Below are 20,407 nucleotides of genomic sequence, written 5' to 3'. Positions count from 1 at the left end.
GGCAAAGTGGGGTGTGATGCGCTGAGAAAGATGGGTGGGGTCAAGAGAGTTCTAATGAATTTTAATACCGGCTCCACCACTAGTCTGCTGTGTAACCTTGGAAAAGTCACTTCACTTCTCTGGGCCTCAGTACCCTCATCTGTAAAATGAGGATTGAGAGACTGAACCCCACTTGGGACAGGGATGGTGTCCAACCTGATTTGCTTGTATCCACCCCAGTCCTCAGTACAGTGTCTGGTATGGTAAGTGTTTAAGAAATGCCATGATTATTATTATTATATGCAATATACGGTGAGACAATTCAAGTTTGAATTGGAATCAAAGAAATTCACAAATCAGGCTTTTTTATGCCTTACCTAGAGAAAGTAAAAGAATGTAATGCCAAATAATATTTATCTCAGACTGTTCATAGATGTGATAAAGTTACACAAATGGGACAAAAAAATTTAATCTGGAAATAAACAGAGCAAGCTGAATAAATTGGATTGGCATTCACTCTTCTCTTTATGCTCTAACTGCCTTTAATAAATCTCACTAAACCAGTTTAGCCTATACTATAGTCAAATTTGCAAAGATGCTAAACAGAACCACATACTCCACAAATGCAGAGATGAGTTATTTTTTTTCCCTGACCTCCATTAATGTCAAAACTGAGCTCCCTCTTTTATCTTTATCATCTTCTTTTCCACTAGGAACCTGACCAGGAGAGCCTAGTTCAAGTCTGGACCCCACCACTTTCCTGCTGTGTGGTCATGAGGAAATCACTTAACCTCTCTGTGCTCCAGTTTCCTCCTCTGTAAAACAGGGATAAAATACCAGTTTTAACTAAAGGTTGTGAGTCCTGTGTGAGGCAGGCACTGGGTTCCATCTTTGTATCTAGTGCTTGGCACAGTGTAAGCACTTAGTAAACACTTTCATTCTCATTACTAGAATTATACAAAACCAGTGAAAAATAATACAACCAGAGAAGGATATCAGTTGGTCAGCACCCATGGCTCTTTGAGATAACATATTTTTCTTTGAAAACCTCTTGAACGCTCCCTTCACCCAGGTTTGGGACTCTTGATTGCTGCAGGTTATGAAGACTCTCACATGCCAGAGGAATCAGGGAGAAAGGTATTTGCCTTGGTTGCTTTCTTTCTCAGATAAGAAACCAACAGAATCAAATTATATTACTCCCCATCTTTTTCTAGCCTGACAGAAGCAAATTTAATGCAATCGTGGAGATAAATGTGACCTCGTGAAAAGTGGGAGGGAAAATTAATTTGGGGGCCTGACAATGAAAAGATCATTTGTCATTACTATGTTGAGGTGCCCTGGAAAAATGATCAGGACCCATGATACACTGTTAGACTTCATCAGCTAATCTGTTTTGCTGCCCCTTCCTTTAACAAACTCCTCCTCATAATGCTCCAGTTCACACTGAATGAAGGTTATTAGCAATATTAGCCATCCAAGGTAGTTGAGTTTGCTGTTTGGGAAAGAAAGAGGGGAAGAAAGAAAGGAGGGAAGGAGAAGGAGGGAGAGGGAGGGGAAGAGAGAGAGGAAGGAGGGAAGCAGAGGCAGAGACTGGATGGGTGGGGGGAGAGGGCGGGACATGAATTTGTAAGAACTAATTTGTCTAATGTTCGGTAACAAAAGGAAAGCGCCTGTGCTGTGCATTAATACATCATCAATCACTGACTAACTGCTCTGACACATATAATGAGAATATTCTCAGGCCGCCCCATGGACTGGCAGTGACAGCTGGGAGATAATAACCCAAATGGAATTTTTATTTTAATGTTTAACTTCCATCCTTTAAACAAAAAATGAAATAGAATAAATTGGGTAAAATGGAACAGCCTTTCACAGAGGCTTAGGGTGATGCAGTATTTATTCCAGCTGCAATGGTTGAAGAGAAGCAAATGCATTCTGTTGACTGTGAGGAATCTCCCGTTTAATGGCCCTTCTCTTTAATTCATTATGAGTTGGTTTACTGTCTTTCTGTTGGACATCGCTAATGATATCGGATCAACTAATTAATTATCAGTTTACCAAAAGAAGGTTATGTGGAAATTAGATTTGGGGTAGATGGGCTGGCTTTCATTCATGAACTTGAACATTAGTGCCAGTTGACATAGCTCCCATTTTATAATTCACATAAAAAGCATGTAGATCTGCATTTAGTTAAATAATTATATAGTTATATAATTGGAGAAACAGCAACTGAACAGTAGGTACTGTGCAGAAAAAGAAGGCCCATGTCAAATGTCAAACCGGCATGGAACAACAGCATTCAGGGTTACACCTCATTATACCGACAAAAAAATTCCAATAATCTTTCTTTCCTACAACCGCTCAAAGAGAAATTCAAGTGGAGAAGCAGAAACAACATTCATTCATTAAAATGAAAGTAGAATCCTTCAAACAGGTAGAAGGAAAATAGGAATGAGCTGAGGTATCTGACACTGAATAATTTTCTGAAAATAATAAGCCTTCCTAAAGTTGGTTTGATCATTTTCAGGCTTGGGTCATTTTGTACAATGAAACTGTTGCATTAGGGCACTTACAGCGTTGTCACCATTAGAAATAATGAACTCCCTTGTGCAAGAGTTATTTCTAAAGGACAATGTTTCGATGGGAAAAGGCCCACGAGGAAATATGAAAAATTGTAAGTCCAACAATGACTGTTTAAACAGAAGGAAAGGCATTTAACGAGGTAAAGATGAAAGTTTAATTTAAGAGAAAAAGGCTCACTGAACTCTAGGGGCTTTTGCAGCACCACTAGAGAATGCTATAATCAGACTTGAGCTTCACTCCACACCCTGAACTAAGGAAATTGCTACAGAGCAACAGAAAAAGGGAAATTAAGAATTCCCAAGACACTTGGTAAGATAGTGTGAGTCTTCCTTTTTTTCATCTGGAACAATTAAATAACGTTGCAATTTTATTATTTACTTACATTCAGGAAAGATAGGCCCGCCAAAGGCCTCTGGGCATCTTCACATAGAATTGATTGAAAGTATTAATATCTCAACTGCCGTTAGTAAATCTTGAGCAATACTAATCAAACAGAAGACCTCATTCTTCACATCACAGGCTGTGCATAGACTTTTCCAGCCCAATGAGAGTAGTGAAAATTAAAGTGCCCTGGGCCTATCAATGCCTCTGTCCATTGACTCATTCATTCATTCATTCATTCAATCGTATTTATTGAGCACTTACTGTGTACAGAGCACTGTACTAAGCGCTTGGGAAGTACAAGTTGGCAACAAATAGAGACGGTCCCTACCCAACAGCAGGCTAACAATCTAGAAGTTCAGACTCAGCTTGGTGGCAACTGATCTAAGGTGCTTGAACAGAGAAACTGGTTCTAGGTCCTTAGGCTGTGCCCATTTTACAGCAAGCAAACATTTTCTTGAGGAATAAAGCCATGCAGTTGAGTATGTAGGGTACAATAGGACTGATAAAACTAAATCTGCCTGAGTAAACATTGCCTCAGAATGTGGCTTGTACGTCACTATATTCTATGGAAGCAATAGAGGCCCTCCGTCCAAAGCAGTCATTACTACCTGATATAAAGAACCAATCAATCATATTTATTGAGCTCTCTGTGCAGAGCACTGTACTAAGTCCTTGGTAGAGTACAAAAGAATTAGCAGTCATATTCCCTGCTCACAATGAGCTTACAGCCTACAGTCTAGAATCCAGACAAATCCCATCCGAGTACTGTCCTCTTGTGAACACTGCCATGCTCTTGAACCCATCTCCCAATTCTGAAATATTCCCTGTCCATGGGCCCCCACAACTCGAAAGGGGTGAAAGAGGCCATCCTAAACTTCTTCATTAGGAATGTGATCTCCTTCAAGGTAGGGATCTTATCTACCAGCTCTATTGTATTGTACTCCACCAAGCTCATAGTACAGTGCTCTATACACAGTAGTCACCCATTGATTGACTGATTGATAATATTGGTATGGAAGAGGAAAAGCCAACAGCTTTCGGGGCAATGCAACCTGCCAAAGCTAGCCAGCACCACCACTTGGTGAAAGGTCTTTGTCCACCTCTTTTCCTCTCTGTCTCTCCTCATATCATTCCTCTCCTCTGTCTTTTCTTTCCTTTCCTCCTTCCTCCTCTTTTTTCTCCCTTTTCCCATCATTTTATGGTATTTTATGTTGATAAATGTCAGTAATTACTGCCGAATTACTGAAAAAATTCAGTGAAAAACATGCTCATCATTCACTGAAATAACAATGAAAATGTTCATTTTAATGGTACTTGTTAAGCAATAGCTATTTGCCAGGCATTTTACTAAGTGTTTGGGAAGATACAAGCCAGATTGGAGCCAGTCCATGATCCACATGGGACTCACAGTCTTAATCCCCATTTTATACACGAGGTAACTGAAGCACAGAGAAGTTAAGTGACTTGCCCAAGGTCACACGGCAGACAAGTGGTGGAGCCGGGACTAGAACCCACGTCCTCTGACTCCTAGGCCTGTGCTCTTCCACTAGGGCATGCCACTTTCCTAATTAGTAGTGCATTATGAATTTACTCAATTAATAGTGGAATGTAAATTTACTCAAAGGGCCTGATACAATAAAAATGGTATGTTATCTCTCTCTCCTCTATCTTCAATTTTGTATTTAAAACTCCAGATGCGCTTGGGCCTTCTACTAAATACCCCTTGATCCTAGTGATGCTGCATACTGCAGATTATACTACAGTGGGATCCAAAAGGAAAGAGATTATTAGACAAAGTCAAAATTATTTCCACCTAACGTTTATGTGTTATAAATTTAGTCAAATTGCCTATAGAAATCAGACACAGCCAGTGTAGTCTCTTAATGATTGTGGCATTTATTGTTTACTAAATACAATTATTATCAATAAATAGTATTCAGTGCACACTTACTGTTTGAACAACCATATACTACGAACTTGAGAAAGTAAATATAACAGTCAGTAGACACATTCCCTGCCCAAAAGGAGTTTACGGTTACATAATAATGATAATGATGGTATTTGTTAAGAGTTTACTATGTGCCAAGCACTGTTCTAAGTGCTGGGGTAGATACAAGGTTATCAGCTTGTCCCACGTAGGGCTCTCAGTCTTAATCCCCATTTTATAGATGAGGGAACTGAGGCACAGAGAAGTTGAATGAATTGACCAAAGGCACACAGCTGACAAGTGGAGGAGCCAGGATTAGAACCCACAACCTCTGACTCCCAAACCTGTACTCTTTCCACTAAGCCATACTACTTCTCGTGCATAGATGCTCTCAAGCTGAGGGTGAGTTAAATATCAAGTGCTTAAAAGGTACAGAGCTAATAATGATAATGCTATTATATATAATAATGGTTACGTTATTGAGCACTTACTATGTGTATAGCCCTGTTGTAAGCACTGGGGTAGATCTGTTAATCAGGTTAGACACAGTCCTTGCCTCACATGGTGCTCAAGATCTAAGAAAGAAGGGAAACAGATATTGAATTCGCATTTCACAAATAAGGAAACTGAGGCTTAGAGAAGTCAAATGCCCAAGGTCACACAGAGGGCATGTAACAAGAGTCGAGATTAAAACTCAAGTCCTCTGACTGCCTGGCCCAAGCTCTTTCCACCAGGCCACACTGCTTCTTAATCCTACCAGACAATTGGCAGTAGCAATTGCAATCATGAAAAAACTCAGATGTTTTTTGAGCTACAAATGACACATGACCAGAAAACCTAAGAGGCAATACACCCCATCCTTCTTCATGCTCGATACTGGCTATAGACATAACTCATAGCAACCCACCATACAATACGAAGTGTCATTTACTTTGAACTAAGAAATTTAAGAAATCATAAATTTTATTTCATACTCTGGTGAGTAGGTGGACGGTCATTTTTACTAGATTGTCGGTAATAACTCTCCACATTAATATACACTGTTGCTCTGTAGACATGCCCTCTTAAGAATTTACACTGTGCTTTCCATATCTGGAAATGGCATTTTGCAAACATTAAGTCCCACATCTCCACTTGTGTGCCTGATGGAGACTCCCATCAAGAATGATGGATAAACTTGGTCCTAAGATTTCAGGACTAAGTATCTCCACAGAGGAATTGATTTTAGCGCTCATGACTTGCACGGCCTCACTCATTCTCTCATCCCTGCCAGCCGTGATCCTGCTGGGATGGGGAATGCAATGAGAGGGTACGTGGGCAGGGATACAGTACACAGTGAAATTCATGTGCAGGTCCTCTTTCACGTTAGCCAGTTTATAGGGAGGCTCACGTTCTGATTCTCAGAGCATTATTCATTCCATTGGGATGGTGGTGGCAGAGGGAGTGTGTGTGAGTGTGTGTGTGTGCACCTGTTATGGTATTTGTTAAGTCCAGAGCTTAGAACAGTGCTTTGCACATAGTAAGCGCTTAACAAATGCCATCATTATTATTATTATTATAAAGTGTTTACTATTTTCCAGGTGCTGGGGTAGATACAGAGTAATCAGGTTGGACACAGCCCATGTCCCTTAAGAGACTCACAGTCTTAATCTCCATTTTAAAGATGAAGTAATTGAGGCACAGAGAAGTTAAATGACTTGCCCAAGCTCACCCAGCAGAGAAGTGGCAGTGCTGGGATTAGACTCCAGATCCTTCTGACTCCCAGTCCCGTGGTCTATCCACTAAGCATGTGTGTGTGTGTGTGTGTGTGTGTGCGCGCGCGCACGTGAGCATGCAAGCAAAAAGGGCACGCAATCACACAAGCACTGCCCTCCATGGTGCATGGCAGTAGGAGAGAGGGTGGGATAGACCTGCTAAAAAAATGACCCCATATGCAAGGCATCTGGATCCCCTTAATTGAGAAGAGTTCCATTTTAGATGGGGCCCAGGCCAAGGGCATGACTTTGCATTGGCCACCACCCTGTCGAATTCCTGGACAGTCTGTGGGTGCGGACACATCCTGGGCCCTGACTCTGGCCACATGCAGCAGCTCTTCAGGGAATTCTGAGAATCCTGGTCCAAGGCGGTCCACTTTCTCTGTGTTGAGGAGCTTGTCAGGGAGGCGAGGGCCCATTACACAATCTCCAAGGTTTATGCTCAGCTGGTTGTCCCTGGCAGTGCTTGCAGTTCTCTGAGACTATGGGGAATCCGAGGCAGATCTCAACTGGAAACATGGGACAGTCCCAAGTCGTTTTTGTGCCTAGTGGAAAGAAGACCCAGGTTCTAATCCTGGCTCGACCACTTGCCTTCTATGTGAACTGGCCCAAGTCACTTCTTTCTTGATGGCTTGCTAGTGCCAAGTGAGTGGCAGAATTGAGAAGCAGCGTGGACTAGTGGAAAGAGCACAGGCCTGAGAGTCAGAGGACCTGGCTTCTAATCCCAGCTCAGTCATTCGCCTTCTGTGTGACCTTGGACAATTCATTCATTCATTCAGTCACATATATTGAGCACTTACTGTGTGCAGAGCACTGTACTTAGCACTAAGCAGCATGGCTTAGTGGCGAAAGCCCGGGCTTGGGAGTCAGAGGACATGGGTTCTAATTCTACCTCTGCCACTTGTCTCCTGTGTGACCTTGGGCAAGCCACTTAACTTCTTTATGCCTCAGTTACCTCATTTGTAAAATGGGGATTAAGACAGTGAGCCACTGGTGGGACAGGGACTGTTTCCAACCTCAAGACCTTGTATCTTTTGCAGTGCTTAGAACAGTGCTTGGCACATAGTAAGCACTTAACAAATACCATAGTCCTCGACATCATTAGGATGGCTCCTATAAGACTCCACATCCTAATCCTCCTCGACCTCTCAGCTGCCTTCAACACTGAGGACCACCCCCTTCTCCTCAACACACTATCCAACCTTGGCTTCATAGACTCCATCCTCTCCTGGTTTTCCTCATCTCTCCAGCCATTCATTCTCAGTCTCCTTTGTGGGCTCCTCCTCCCCCTACCATCCCCTTACTGTAGGGGTTCCTCAAGGGTCAGTTCTTGGTCCCCTTCTGTTCTCTATCTACACTCACTCCCTTGGTGAACTCATTCGCTCCCACGGCTTCAACTATCATCTCTACGATGATGACACCCAAATCTACATCTCTGCCCCTGCTCTCTCTCCCTCCCTTCAGGCTAGTGTCTCCTCCTACCTTCAGGACATCTCCATCTGGTTGTCTGCCCACCATCTAAAACTCTGTATGTCCAACACTGAACTCCTTATCTTCCCTCCCAAACCCTGGTCTCTCCCTGACTTTCCTGTCACTGTAGACGGCACTACCATCCTTCCCGCCTCAAAAGCCCACAACCTCGGTGTCATCCTTGACTCCACTCTCTCATTCACCTCACACATCCAATCTATCACCAAAACCTGCCAGTCTCACCTCCATAACATCGCCAAGATCTGCCTTTTCCTCTCCATCCAAACCGCTACCTTGCTGGTTCAATCTCTCATCCTATCCTGACTGGATTACTGCAACAGCCTCCTCTCTGATCTCCCATCCTCCTGTCTCTCCCCACTTCAGTCTATACTTCATGCTGCTGCCCGGATCATCTCTGTGCAGAAACACTCTGGGCATGTTACTCCCCTCCTCAAAAATCCCCAGTGGCTGCCAGTCAACCTACGCATCAAGCAAAAACTCCTCACTCTCAGCTTCGAGGCTCTCCATCACCTCGCCCCCTCCTAACTCACCTCCCTTTTCTCCTTCTACAGCCCAGCCTGCACCCTCTGCTCTTCTGCCCCTAACCTCCTCACTGTGCCTCATTCTTGCCTGTCCCATCACTGACCCCCAGCCCACATCCTCCCCCTGGCCTGGAATGCCCTCCCTCCGCACATCCGCCAAGCAAGCTCTCTTCCTCCCTTCAAAGCCCTACTGAGAGCTCACCTCCTCCAAGAGACCTCCCCAGACTGAGCCCCCTTTTCCCTCTCCTCCTCCCCATCCCCCTACCCTACCTCCTTCCCCTCCCCACAGCACCTGTATAGATGTTTGTACAGATTTATTCGTTTATTTATTTTACTTGTACAAATTTACTATTCTATTTATTTTGTTAATGATGTCTATTTGTTCTGATGACTTGACACCTGTCCACATGTTTTGTTTTGTTGTCTGTCTCCCCCTTCTAGACTGGGAGCCCACTGTTGGGTAGGGACCGTCTCTATATGTTGCCAACTTGTACTTCCCTAGTGCTTAGTACAGTGCTTTGCCCACAGTAAGCGCTCAATAAATACGATTGAATAAATGAATGAATGAATGTTCTTACCAATCCCTTAACTATAGAATTAGCTGACATCTGAGACTGAACTGTCTCACTCATTGGACCAAGGGAGAACAGCACAGGAAGACTGTGTTCTCTCTCCCCCCTCCCCAGGAGGTCAGCATACATGCTGCTGGACAGAATGAGTCATATTAACCTTAATTTCAGAGGATCTTTTATGCCACTACCCCATTCCATCACTTTTCATTTTATCCTGTCTTCTGCTGCTATGCTTTACTGCTAAGGTAGAAGCCACCAAAAAAGCCTAAGGTGTTTGTATTTTGAAAAATAAGGATCAAGATCAACATTTTAAATGGAAAAACACTGTGGGCTTTGGCATTTTGGAGAGATAACGTACAGTATTAAAGCTCCTCCAAAATCAATTGCTAATTCTAGTGGGTAGAAAAAGTTAGCCAGTCCATAGGCAATGTTTTAATTTCATTGAAAAGCAATTTTAAAAAGAAAATCACACATCCACTAATCAGTAGTTTATCTTTTTTTTTCAAACATGGAATTAAATCTAGGCCTGGTTTGGGTAGCTATCTGCTCAGTGCATGGCAAGCCATGTGCATTGTGACCCTAGAGTGAATGACAGCATGAATGGCGGCATTGGCCGGTTAATGTCGCGATAAGCACCGGTTTTGAGAGAGGGCCCCGCTTCAGAGCAATGTGCATTGTCCCTGCCATCAGTTCTGGCAGGAAGACAGATCCGAGATAAGAAGGTGATGATTCCGAGGTTTTTACATGGACGGATCTTGGCAAACTAATCAGTTCATCTACATTTAGAAAGACATTCATCAATTGGCTCTTTTATTTTATCAAAAGGCCCTGACTGAATACTTTACCTTCTAAAGATTCATTAGATTCAAAAGCACTACCAGATGACAGAATCAGTCTGTGATTTGAGAGCGCATGCAAGAACAAAAACAAAAGAAAGCCCCCACCAGAAGGCCAGGAAATAATGAAGCGAGTCCCTCTGAATGGCCACTAAGACACTGATGGGGAATTGGTGTGATGTTACCAGAGCTAGCCTCACAAGATCACAGAGAGGTTCAAATGCTAATCACCATAAGAGGCAATGGAGGGAAGAGAATTTCTGAGAGAGAAGGGTGGTTAGCCAATATTTCTTGATAGACTAAGCCAAAGGAGTGTGCAGCAGGGAAAATAACCACACAAATCTCTCACAAAATTCAGCAGTAAGGAAGCAGGTATGGAGCAATTATTCTCCCCCTAGAAGGAATATGGAGCAGTGATTGGAAGGAAGATAAAAGATATTCAGGGGGAATTTGCACTAGGGTGGACACTAAGGGATTATGGCAAGCCCCCTCCTTCCTCTCCCCCTCCTCATTCATTCCCCCCCCGCCCTACCTCCTTCCCCTCCCCACAGCCCTTGTATATATTTGTACAGATTTACTACTCTATTTTACTTGTACATATTTACTATTCTATTTATTTTGTTAATGATGTGTGTATAGCTATAATTCTATTTATTCTGACGATTTTGACACCTGTCTACATGTTGTGTTTTGTTGTCTGTCTCCCCCTTCTAGACTGTGAGCCCGTTATTGGGTAGGGGCCGTCTCTATAAGTTGCTAACTTGTACTTCCCAAGCGCTCAGTACAGTGCTCTGCACACAGTAAGCGCTCAATAAATACGATTGAATGAATGAATGAAAGTATTATTCATAAGCAACACAAGACATGCAAAACCAAACAAGCACTTCCTCACAGGTTGCTAGAGGAAATATGGGATGGGGGAAATCTTTAAAGATGGCATATCTCCATCTAGTTTTGTCTTTCTCCACATGTGGATGTGTAACAAATGCCGGTTTATGATGATCTGTTGAAAACCAACACATCAGCTTGGTAGGACAGGAAGAACAGTGATACGTTGTTTCTCAGATTGACTATTTTTTCACCTGACCCGCCCCCCGACACGGAAGGCAGAAAAGCTCACGAGAGTTCCCATCAGATTTTACATCCAATTTCATGCCGTGCTAGCTTGCTCTGGTGAATTGATGGCATCCCCATGCTTTACCCCCTTGAATTTACTGCTCAATTGCTCTGACTGACTGACCCAGGTGGGCTGGAATATTATTGTCAATAAACCTGATGAGAGTGGGAAGAAGTCTTTCTAACCCTTTAGAAATGGAAAATAGGTGACAGTATCCATTGCTGCTGAACCTTAAGACAACTAAATGGTGTACGCATTTATAGGTACTGGGGAAAGAACTCAATATTACACATTTATCATTCATTCAAGCATTTAACTGTAGAAGCAGCATGGTTCAGTGGAAAGAGCATGGGCTTTGGAGTCAGGGGTCAGGGGTTCGAATCCCAGCTCTGCCAATTGTCAGCTGGGTGACTTTGGGCAAGTTTCTAGGCCTCAGTTCCCTCATCTGTAAAATGGGGAATAAGACTGTGAGCCCCCAGTGGGACAACCTGATCTCCTTGTGACCTCCCCAGGGCTTAGAACAGTGCTTTGCACATAGTAAGTGCTTAATAAATGCCATTATTATTATTTCTTGAGCAGTTACTGAGTGCAGAGTATTTTACTAAGCACTTGGGAGAGTACAATAAACCAGTACTAATAATAATAATTATGGTACTAGTTAAGCATTTACTATGTGCTAAGCACTGTTTAGTCAATCATTCAATCACATTTATTGTATGCTTACTGTGTGCAGAGCACTGTACTAAGTGCTTGGGAAAGTACAATACAACAATAAACAGTGACATTCCCTACCCACAATGATCTCATAGTCTAGAACGGCAGAGATAGATAGCAATAAAAATAAATAAAATTACAGATATGTACATAAGTGCTGTGGGCCTGGGAGGGGCGATGAATTAATCTGGGAGCAGAACAGAGAAGTCATCCTCAACAGGACATTGGCACTAGATTTCTGGGAGTAAATGAGCCAATCTAGCCTATCTATTCATACAGATGAAGAAACGGAGGCAAAGTGAATTTAAGTGATTTGCCCCACATCACCCAGAAGGCCAGTGACAGAGCCAGGATTAAGACTCTGGCCTGGAATGCCCTCCCTCCGCACATCCGCCAAGCTAGCTCTCTTCCTCCCTTCAAAGCCCTACTGAGAGCTCACCTCCTCCAGGAGGCCTTCCCAGACTGAGCCCCCTCCTTCCTCGCCCCCCTCCTCCCCCTCCCCATGCCCCCCGCCTCACCTCCTTCCCCTCCCCACAGCACCTGTATATATGTATATATGTTTGTACATATTTGTTACTCTATTTCTTTATTTATTTTATTTGTACATGTTTATTCTATTTATTTTATTTTGTTAATATGTTTTGTTTTGTTGTCCGTCTCCCTCTTCTAGACTGTGAGCCCGCTGTTGGGTAGGGACCATCTCTATATGTTGCCAACTTGTACTTCCCAAGCCCTTAGTACAGTGTTCTGCACACAGTAAGTGCTCAATAAATACGATTGAATGAATGAACCCAGGTCCTTTTAGAACCCAGACCTTCACTCTTTCCACTAGGCTGCTGTTGTATCACTTTAGGGAGGCAGATAGGTGGATTTATTGAGCATTTATTGCATGTATTCATTCATTCATTCAATCGTATTTACTGATAGCTTACTGTGTGCAAAGCACTGTACTAAAGTGGCAATGTAGAGCTCTGTACTAAATTATTGGGACAGTACAACTGAGTAGGTAGACATGATCCCTGCCCTCAAGGAGATTGCAGCGGTTTCCGTTTTCTCATTTGTCTCCTCTCTTTCTAAAATCATCCTGCACCTAAAGGTGCCTTAACTAGGGGAATAGCAGAGGGATGGGAGGGACAGTTAAACGGAGGCTGAAATAGCCGTGGGTGCTAGTGGATCTCAAGGAGAAGCAACAGGGCCTAATGGATACACTACAGGCCTGGGAGTCAGAAAGACCTGGGTTCTAATCCTGGCTCTACTTCGTGTCAGCAGTGTAACCTTGGGCAAGTAGCTTAACTTCTCTGTGACTCAGTTACCTCATCTGTAAAACGAGGATTAAGACCAAGAGTCCCATGTGAAACAGGGACTGGGTCCATCCCGATAAGCTTGTACCTACCCAGTGCTTAGTACAGTGCCTAGAACATAGTAAGGGCTTAACAAATACTAGAACAAAAAAGTTTTAGATTCCTGGATCTGCAGGACTGGTGCCACTCATGCCTTCTTGGTAGAGGCTACACCAGACTGAGCCGAACCGCTGTGCTGACCTCGAGAGAATCCTGAAAGTGTATCCTCTGACTTCGATCAATGATAGCATGAGACCACATAACGGACATTTGGGGTTTCCAATAGATCAGTATCCAAGAAAGATTAGATTATTTTTTAATCTTGACACAAGATATGAAGAAATAAGGATGGATACACTCATTAAAGCATAAGAAAACCAATTAAAAGTGGATCGACCGCTTTACATTGTATAACACTGACTGATGCCATCCTGGATCAGGACCCTAGCCTGATTCAGTGTTTGGATTGAACACCAGATAGTTTTTCTCATAAAGCCTCAATATTTATAACTTCGCAAAGAAGATACAAAAGGTAATCAAATATTTTGCTGCTGGGCAAACATGGATCCAGTGAGATTGGGAAGGGAATTTTATAACACAAAATTGGTCATGATTTCAATCTATCAATCAATCAATCAGTCGCATTTATTAAGCACTTACTGTGTGCAAGGCACTGTACTAAGCTCTTGGGAGAGTACGACAAAACAATAAAGCAGATACAGTCCCTGCCCTCAATGAGCTTACAGTCTAGAGGGGGAGAAAGACTTGATATAAATAAATGAATTACTGATATACACATTACTAAGGACTGTGGGGCTCGGGGCGGGGACGGTGAATGAAGGAAGCAAGTCAAGGTAATGCAGAAGGGAGTGTGAACAGAAAAAAATTAGGGCTTAGTTAAGGAAGGCTTCTTGGAGGAGATGTACCTTCAATAAGGCTTTCAAGGTGGGAGAGTAATTGTCGGATATGAAGAGGGAGGAAGCAGCGTGGCTCAGTGGAAAGAGCACGGGCTTTGGAGTCAGAGGTCATGGATTCAAATCCCGGCTCTGCCAACTGTCAGCTGTGTGACTTTGGGCAAGTCACTTAACTTCTCTGTGCCTCAGTTACCTCATCTGTAAAATGGGGATTAAAATGTGAGCACCCCCTGGGACAACCTGATCACCTTGTAACCTCCCCAGCACTTAGAACAGTGCTTTGCACATAGTAAGCGCTTAACAAATACCATCATTATTATTCCAGGCCAAAGGCAGGTCGCGGGAGAGAGGTCAACAGCAAGACAGACAAGATTGAGGCACAGCGAGTAGTTTGGCATTAGAGGAGTAAAGTGGGCAAGCTAGGTTATAGTAGGAAATACAAGGTGATAAGAGTACTTGAAGATTTGATAGTTACAGAAGTTGGTTGTTTTTGTTGTCTGTCTCTCCCCCCTAGACTGTGAGCCTGTTGTGGGTTGGGACCATCTCTATATGTTGCCGACTTGTACTTCCCAAGTGCTTAGTACAGTGCTCTGCACACAGTAAGCGTTCAATAAGTATGATTGAATGAATGAAAGTTGGGGGGCGGGGGGGTGAAGCACCAGGAAAGCAGCTTTTGAGACAGCAGGAAAAGGCACCATCAGACTCAGAGAATGTGTGGCTTCGTATAAAAAGCCTCATGGAATATGGTAATTTCCTTGTTCTGGGGATTTAGACTGAATATTTTTCCATACTCCTAAATTAAATTTAGTTGCATTTAAATGAAAAGTATAAGCCAAATGAAATCATTGCTTCGAGAAAGAATCTGGCAAAGCAATTATTGATGAATAATTAAAGAACCACATCTCACACTTTCTTGGTCCTAATTATTCTAACTTTATTCTTGAGAATATTAAAGAAATGATGCAAATTAACACTATATTACTAAGGAAGAAAACAGTGACTAGAAACATACTTGCCATCACAAACTAGGACTCATTTTCGAAAACATGATTGGGTGTTTAAATAGAATTGACAAAGACATCTAAATTAATCAGGGAAAGACAAGTCTGCATAGTTGCAGCGTATCACTTTGTCACAGTTTTAAATTACATCGTATGTAAAGCACACTCTCAAAAATAACTGGGATATGAACATAAATATGTTGAATAACTAAGTGGTCCTTTGTGATAAACATGATATTATAGGTGGTGTTTTTTTTTTCTTGTCAGTGTGTGGGAGTGGGGCTAAAAAGACAATCCTGTGTCACTGCATTGGTTTCCCAGAGCAGTGAGTGCCAGTTTCAGTTTCTCCTTCTTGTGCCCAAGATAGTCACACCATTTCTGATTCCTCTGTCAGACTGATCTGCGTTCTGCTGTTGTCTCCCAAACATTTATTACTACACCATTTGAAGTTCTGCTTCATGTTCCTCTCAACCTTAACTGCAGTTGTCTGTTTCAGCTCAAGAAAGAAGAAGCAGCGTGGCTCAATGCAAAGAGCACGGGCTTTGGAGTCAGCGGTCATGTGTTCAAATCTCGGCTCCACTAGTTGTCAGCTGTGTGACTTGGGGCAAGTCACTTAACTTCTCTGTGCCCCAGTTACCTCATCTGTAAAATGGGGATTAAGACTGTGAGCCCCCCATGGGACAACCTGATCACCTTGTAACCTCCCCAGCGCTTAGAATTGTGCTTTGCACATAGTAAGTGCTTCATAAATGCCATTATTATCATCATTATTATTATTAAAAAGATGCTGAATCCCAGCTGAAAGCTGGACATCAATTGCGTGACCTACTGTCACCAAGAAGGGGGCAAACAATCAATCAATCCATCATATTTATGGATTACTTTGTACAGAACACTGTACCAAATTCTTGGGAAAGCACAATGTAACGATATGAGACACATTCTCTTCCCACATGAGCTTATGGTCTAGAGGGGGAGACAAACATTATTTTGAATTAATAAACTATTGATACGTACATAAGTGCTGTGGGCCTAAGGAGGGGAGTGAATAAAGAGAGGAAATCAGGGTGATACAGAAGGGAATGGGAGAAAAGGAAATGAGGGCTTATTCAGAGAAGGCCTCTTGGAGGAGATGTACCGTCAGTAAGAGAGGAATAGTAATTGCCTGTCAGATATGAAGAGGGAGGGTGTACCAAGTCAGAGGCAGGTCGTGAGCGAGAAGTCAGTGGCAAGATAGATGAGATCGAGGTACAGTGAGTAGGCAGTCACTAGAGAAGCGAAGTGTGCGGGCTGGGTTGTAACAGAATACCGAAGTGAGGTATGAGTGGGAAAGGTTATTCAGTGCTTTAAAGCCGTTGGTAAGGAGTTTTTGTTTGACGTGGAGGTGGATGGGCAAAGCATAGAGGTTCTTGAGGAGTGGGGCAAGGTGGACTGAATGTTTTTGTAGAAAAATGCTCCCTGCAGCAGATGAAGTATGGACTGGAGTGGGGAGAGTCAGGAGGCAGGGAGGTCAGCAAAGAGGCTGACACAGTAACCAAGGACCAGTGCTTGGATTAACGATTTCCTCATTGCATGAAACCAAGACCTGTGACAGATGCCACATTTGAATTCTTAAGTTATCCCAACACTACCCATGAGCAATACTTAATTTAACTGACAGTAATAACAATAATAATGTTGACATTTGTTAAGCACATATTACGTGTCAAGCACTGTTCTAGGCTCTAGGGTAGGTACAAGGTAATTAGATAGGACACAGGTCTCACATGAGACTCACAGTCTAAGGAGGAGAGAGCCCAGGTATTTAATCCCAGACTAAGCCCCCCTTTTCCTCTGCTCCCCTTCCTCTCCCATCACCCTGACTTGTTTCCCAGCATGACTCGTGGCAAGAGCATGAGCTTGGGAGTCAGAGGTCATGGGTTCTAATCCAGCTCCACCACCTGCCAGCTGTGTGACTTTGGGCAAGTCACTTAACTTCTCTGGGCCTCAGTTACCTCATCTGTAAATGGGGATGAAGACTGTGAGCTTCACATGGGACAACCTGATCACCTTGTATTCCCCCAGCACTTAGAACAGTGCTTCGCACATAGTAAGCGTTTAACAAATACCATCATTATTATTATTATTACCCTCCTCCCCATCCCACAGCACTTGTGTATATATGTTCATATTTAGAATTCTATTTATTTATATTAGTAATGTGTATATATCTATAATTCTACTTATTTATATTGATGCTACTAATGCCTTTTTACTTGTTTTGATGTCTGTCTCCCTGATTCTAGACTGTGAGCCTGTTGAGGGCAGGGATTGTCTCTATTGCTGAATTGTACTTTCCAAGAGCTTAGTACAGTGCTCTGCAAACAGTAATCGCTCAATAAATATGATTGAATGAATGAATGAAAGAGTGAATAATCACCATTTACAATGAGGAAACTGAGGCACAGAGAAATTAAATAATTTGCCCAAGTCACACAGGAGGGATATGGCAGAACAGGATTAGAACGCAAATCCTGTGATCTTTCCACTAGACTGCACAAACAATGAGGTCCTGGAACATAATCATAACATCACATAATTAGTTTCTCCTAAGACTGGTGGTATCACAGATATTCAGATAACAGAGATGATTTGGCATTGGGGATAAAAGAAACTCTGATGTCAAACCAATCACAGACCCACCGAGGAAGAAGTTCCCTCAAGTTCATCTGGACATGCTCTGTACACAGCAAGTGCTCAGTAAAATACCCTTGAATGAATGAATGAATAAATGTATTTCAAGTAGACCTACTCCCAGTCCAACTGAACCAGATATGCGGGGAGCACGTATTATTTTTATTATTAGTAGTGGTAATAATATACTTAGTATAGAGAAGCAGCATGGCCTAGTGGCAAGAGTACAGGCTTGGTCGTGGGTTCTTATCCTGGCTCCTCCACTTGTCTGCTGTATGACCTTGGGCAAGTCATTTAGCTTCTCTGTGCCTCAGTTACCTCATCTGTAAAATGGGGATTAAGACTGTGAGCCCCATGTGAGACAACCTGATTACCTTGTATCTACCCCAGTGCTTAGAACGGTACTTGGCACAAAGTAAGTGCTTAACAAATACCATCATTATTATTAGTAATATTGGTATTTCATTTGTTAAAGGCTTACTATATGTCAAGCACCATTCTATGTGCTCGGGTAGACACAAATTAATTCAGGAGAGCCTATCAGCCAATATGAAGGCAACATCCTTAAATCGGTTTCATTACATTTATTATGTCCCAATTTGTTTAATCTTTACAGCTCCTTTGGGGAAGAAACAATGAACTCTGATCCCTGGAGGACTGGGATATGACTCAAAGATTTAACCTTCCTGGTTACATAAAGTAACAGATCAGAACAAGTCTCACTTCTGAATAACATGTTAATATCCTGCCACTCTGTTTCAATACCTCCCATGGTGAGCTCAGGGCTTCCTCTGCCTCAGGTCACATGTAGCCCGGCAGGAGACACTACATAATCACTGATGAACCACCAGATTGATCTGTTTGGAGTTCCAGATGGGTTTAACCCTTCCCTAGAGGAAAAACTAGAATATTTAACATACAATACCACAACTAGCAGCAGAATCATTCATTATATTTACAGGTAAAAAGAGGCACCATGTCTGAATTGATTGATTTGTACTCACCCAGTGCTTAAGACAGGGTTCAACATATAATAAGTGCCCAATTATTCCTACTTCTACACTAACTAAAATAGAACATATAATTAATATCATAGTTATTAAACAACTTCCACAAAGACAACCAGGGAGAAAATGCAAAAAGGGTGGGCTACATCCTTGAAACCCAGGTGGGTAAGAAACATTGAGAATCCACCAGTTATAGGGCTAAATAATTCAATGCCAAAACAGAGGACTGACAATTATACTTTACACTAGTCCCCGAGCTTTTTATTCATTGTTCTCTATACAGTCAGATTTAAATTTAAATTAAAAGTTTGGGCATATACTTCATTAATTCCCTACTGCCACATACATGAACATTTTATAATATATTTAATTCCTCTTAAATTATGTTGATATTATCTCACTTTGCAAATTTCCATCTGATTTTTGCTTTTCTAATTTCCTCCCGTGTCATTTACCTCCTCTATACGGTTGCCTCCCAATTCTATCTCTGACTCCCAATTCTGAACTTTCAATTCCTCTGCAATTTCACATTTTCTCTTGCCTCCAGGACATCTCCATATGAATAGCCCATCAGCACCTTTAGCTTAATGTCTCTCTTCCCAAAACCATTATCCTTGATATTATCTCAACTCTAACAATCAGTAGGGCACTAAATCCTGTCAATTTCCCCTCCACAACATTTGGCAGATCCACCCATTGTTTTCATTCTAAATAACCACCCCTTGTTCTAGCCACTTGTTATTTCCTGGCTAGATTACCATAGGGGCACATCACTGAATTCCCTACTGCCAGCCTCTCCCCTCTCTAATTTATCCATCTCTCCACTGCTTATTGCCTAGATCATTTCTCTTTTAGACTGTGAGCCCACTGTTGGGTAGGGACTGTCTCTATGTGTTGCCAACTTGTACTTCCCAAGCGCTTAGTACAGTGCTCTGCACACAGTAAGCGCTCAATAAATACGATTGATGATGATTTCTCTAAAATACCCCTATTTGATGAGAAGCAAGCTTTTGAGGAGTAGAGGATATGTGCATTCATTAGGTACTAAAATACTGTTACGACCATTACTATTAATACTATGACTTCTACAAAACACAAGTGGTTCTTAATTCTGGCCATTAGACCGTCGGAACATCTTCAGAATTCAACACTGTACTCTTGAACTTCAACAACCTGATGCCACATGCTTTGCAATTTTGTACATACATCTCTTTAATGTTTTAAAAACATATATAAGTAGTTGAAATTTTTTTCAGTATACACACCTTCTGGAAAATGAATAGTGGTTCCCTAGTGAACTGTAGTGGAAAGAGCATGGATTGGGGAGTCAGAGGGTGTGGATTCTAATCCTACCTCTGCCACTCTGCTGTGTGACCTTGGGCACAACACTTAACTTCTCTGTGCCTCAGTTACCTCATCTGTAAAATAGGGATTAAGATTGTGAGCCCCACGTGGGACAACCCAATTACCTTGTTCTTACCCCAGTGTTTAGAACAATGCTTAGTACATTCATTCATTCATTCAATCATATTTATTGAGCACTTACTGTGTGCAGAGCACTGTACTAAGCACTTGGGAAGTACAAGTTGGCAAC

At 42.4% G+C, this 20,407-nt stretch overlaps 1 protein-coding gene across 1 annotated transcript in view; it reads right to left on the bottom strand.

Moving 5' to 3' along the window:
* The window catches only part of PDZRN4 (PDZ domain containing ring finger 4), a 508,714-nt gene that overhangs the window by 305,799 nt on the left and 182,508 nt on the right, over nt 1-20,407 (bottom strand). The window lies entirely within an intron of this gene.

This window comes from Tachyglossus aculeatus, chromosome 2 (assembly GCF_015852505.1).
Source record: "Tachyglossus aculeatus isolate mTacAcu1 chromosome 2, mTacAcu1.pri, whole genome shotgun sequence".
Lineage (NCBI taxonomy): Eukaryota > Metazoa > Chordata > Mammalia > Monotremata > Tachyglossidae > Tachyglossus > Tachyglossus aculeatus.
Note: the sequence above shows the minus strand (reverse complement) of the source record. Positions and strands in the feature narration are given on the sequence as shown.